Here is a 3,907-nt window from a genome sequence, read left to right as displayed (position 1 = left end):
AGGAGAGAGATCAAGATTTTGTGAAGATTCATCACCAAGATTTTATCACTTTCTCCAGCAACAGAGCTTGTCCCCCTGGTAGGATCACCAGGGGTGTCTCTGGACATGGTAGCAATAGGGAATAAGCTGGCAAGAGGGGCAACAGGGCAGGCCGAGACCAGACAGTACGGAGGAGAGGGGACACTGGCTCTTTGGATAGAGGGGGCTCCAGTGGGAGGTCTAACGTTAGAGACTGAGAGCTGAAGGAGCGCGGAAGTGGAGATCCCTGGAAATGTGGGGCAGGGTGTCAGAGGATCCTCATCGTGGATGCTGAGGCCACAGAGAATGGCAGCAAGAAACGAGAGGGAAACTGGGTACAGAGCTGAAGTCTCCAGCAAGCAGGAGAGGCCTGGGAACTGCAGACACAGACACGGACGGTGGGAGAGCGTGGGAGCAGAAGCTGCTGCGTGATGACAGCACAGTGTCTGGAGCGACACAGGGAACAAGAGATTCCTCTGGCCCCCGTGTCCCAGGGCAACAGAAGTAACACCCATCTGGGAGACGACTGCTTCATCCAGGCTGAGGAGGGAAGGAAGAGCCGGAAAAGGAAAAAGACAGAGAAACTTGAGACCTTTAGAAAGAAAAGTGAAATGAAAAAGAGAAAGAAGAGTGTTAAGATGACATACGGGGAAGTGAAGAATCACAAGTGATACAACTGCTGCCTCTCTGGTGGATTCTATGAGACGGAAAGCACAAAGATGTGAGCTTTTGTCATTAGACAAGAGACAGGGTTGTAGCCTGGCACATTAGCAAAAATCAAAGCAATCTCTATGAATTATTTTGAAGATCAAAATGAGAAATCAGGCAAAAATGAAAACTTTCAACCAGAATCCCTTCCAAGTACACACACGCCCTCCTTGACATGTCTTCTCCTCTCAAGCCTCATGTCATTCCTTAGCACCGGGCAAAGTTCTCACAAATAAGCAGCAGGGATGTTGTGACGAGAAAGGAGATAAAGTTGTGATGAGAAAGATCATGTGGAGAGCCCACGTTTTGGGAAGGTGCAGAGGAAGACAAGTTGTGAAGACCTACCCACCGCATCCATGGGTGGAGGTCAAGGTCAAGGCTGGGAATGAGGCAGTCTGGTCTGTGTCCTTTCGGGGCCACTTGATGTTCTACTATCTAGGACCTCCCACGGGGCTCCCACTTTGCCCCTGCAAAGTCACATCCCAGGCAGAGCCCCTCACATCAAGCCTTCTCTCCTTCCAACTTTGTCACATTTGTCCCTCCTTTCAGGTTCTCGGCCAAAACCAGGCTGACAAGTGAATTCAGTGCAGGCCTCCTGAAAGCCCCTGTCTTTGCAATGGCTGGCTCCTTATCATTCAGGCAGGTCTCAGCTGCAACGTCACCTCCCTAGGATGGCCTTCCCGTCCCAGCCCCTGCACTTGTCTTCTTTGCTTCCCATCCCTGTGACCACCCTTGGCAATGATCATGCTTATTTGATTGTTGGCTCATTGTCAATGACCCCTGCCAGACAGCAAGCTCCATGAGGAGGAGGACTGCGGCCCCAGCGCCTGGCACAGTACAGAGGAAACTGATGCCTACTTGTCAAATGCATGAGCAATATGGGCCTTCCAATGTAGGGGGGGTTTGGCGCCATGGCAGGTCTGATGGGGTCTCGCTCAAGCCCAGTGTTTCACTGTCACCCCGTAAGTCCCCCGATTTGCCATGCAGAGAGCTGGCCCGGGCCAACTCACTTCGCCTGTGAGGTCTACTCTAATAAAATAAAAATCAATACAGCATACCTTCCATTATTACCACTAAGAAAAATGCTTCCTCTTCTCTATTAATCAGCAAAATAGAGCTGAAAACTATTCTTTCCTGAGGAAGGTTGAGTTCAAATAGAAACGATTCTAAGGAAATTAGGACAGCCTTTCTCAGGAATGGGGGGACTGAAGAGACAGCACGTTTGAACTGTGCAGGAAGGACATGGAGTGACAGCCTTCTTTTCCTTATTCCTCTTCTCCCAAGGCTGCCAGCTCTCCATAGAGAGACGTCTCTGAGCTCCCTTTTCACAGCAGCGTGGGGCCTCAGCTGTGGCCCTGCAGTGCCACCATCAGAACGTCTGAGAAATTGCTCCATGTCTCCCTGCACTCCACCAACATTCCAAAAGCAGAAAATGAATTATTGCTAATCTCCGGCCTTCATGAACTTCTAGCACAGAAAAAAATAGGCGCAACTCCATGAGGGCCTCTGAGACCCATGACCTTCCTGTCTGGGTATTGACCAAAAGGGTAAAACCAAAAACGTGGTTTTAATTCCAGCTCTGTTTACAGCCTGTGACCTTGAAAGGTCGCCTGCTTGCTCCAACGCAGCATCTCCAGGTGTGACCAAGAAATAACGTAATCCTTAGAGGATCCTGCAGGGAATTCAGCACAGAAACAAAATTCTGTCAATACGCACAACGATGCCAGACCACCTGAATCCATTTCTGGTCCCCAGAGCTTAGAAAGCTTCTATACACACGTCGTCTAGACAGAGGGAAGGAAACAGACAAAACACGTAGCATGCAAAGCAGAACCATCTCCCAGACTTAGTCAGCCGATGCAAGAAATAAAATCAAATTTGAACCACGAAAAATGGGCTATTTCTCTTAGATAGCCAAAAAATCCACTTTATATTGTCTGTTCCAATTATACGTGCTTGAAAAAGTTATGTAAAGCCTTTTGCTTAGGGATGATCCTTCAAATAATGTAAGTCTATATTCTGACTGACTGAAAAAGGGGTATCAGGAGAATTCCAACATGAATTCCACCAAGACACTGAGTAATAAAAAAAGCAAACATCCCAATTGACAAACAGGCTAATATTACATAAGAAACATAATTACGTAAACATAAGTTATATAAGAAATGAAAATGGTAAATATGAAAAATGCATAATCTCTTAGTAATTAAAGAAATTCAAAAGAAAATAATATTTCTATACCAAGGAAACATAAAACAAAGAAAATCAGTAATATTAAAGTTTATCCACTAGTGGGAAAATAAATTAGTACACTTTCTGGAAGGCAATTTGGCAATATTTATATAAATCCTTAAAAACTGATAGGATGTTCTGACAACTTGTGGGGATTCATCTTATGAAAATAAAGATAGAAGGAAAGAGTCAGCTGTTAGCACCATCCGTAAAAGGAAATTTGGAAAGATCCTGATGTCTAACCATGGGGGATTTTTTAAATAAAACAGCTATATCTACTCAATGGACTACTATGCAGCCATTAAAAAGTATGCCAAATGTCTTTATAGACCCAAAGATGTTACTGAAATACTACATAGGAAAAAAAGTTAGGTGACTAAAACAAAACAAAAGCACATTTATGACGCTATGTGGCAACTACATATTTCCTATATACACCTCTCTATATATACACATGCATGGCAGAGGGATGAAAACAAGCCACTCCAAGGAGATGGCAGAGGCTGTCTGGGTAGCTGAGGCTAGGAGTGTTTTTAAAATCTTTTCCCTTTTATTTTTTTTTCTGAGGTTGCTGCAATGAAATACATTGCTTAGGTAATAAGTAAAAACAATTAAGAGTATTTCTTAGACGGAAGAGGAAAAAAAAAAATTCCAAAATAAACTTGAGAGAGCCAAGGCAGGAAGAGCAGGCACCTTAGCTGACACCAGGTAGCACAGCTCTAACTTTCCCCAGCCTGGTCAGAAGACACACTCAGAGAGAAAGCAGAAAAAGCGGCATTTCAAGAATACTTCCCATGTTACTTACTTGAAGAATATAAAAGGCAAAGATATTTAAATAGGACTTAATTATATAGCAATGTACCTGAAGTGAAAAACAAGTTCTAGATAGTTCCTAGTGGGGAGAGGGGACACCAAACCACTGAACTGAGACAAGAACCACATTTGGACA

The sequence above is a fragment of the Ceratotherium simum genome, chromosome 6 (genome assembly GCF_057802395.1).
Source record: "Ceratotherium simum simum isolate JZ-2026a chromosome 6, ASM5780239v1, whole genome shotgun sequence".
In the NCBI taxonomy this organism is placed as follows: domain Eukaryota; kingdom Metazoa; phylum Chordata; class Mammalia; order Perissodactyla; family Rhinocerotidae; genus Ceratotherium; species Ceratotherium simum.
Note: the sequence above shows the minus strand (reverse complement) of the source record.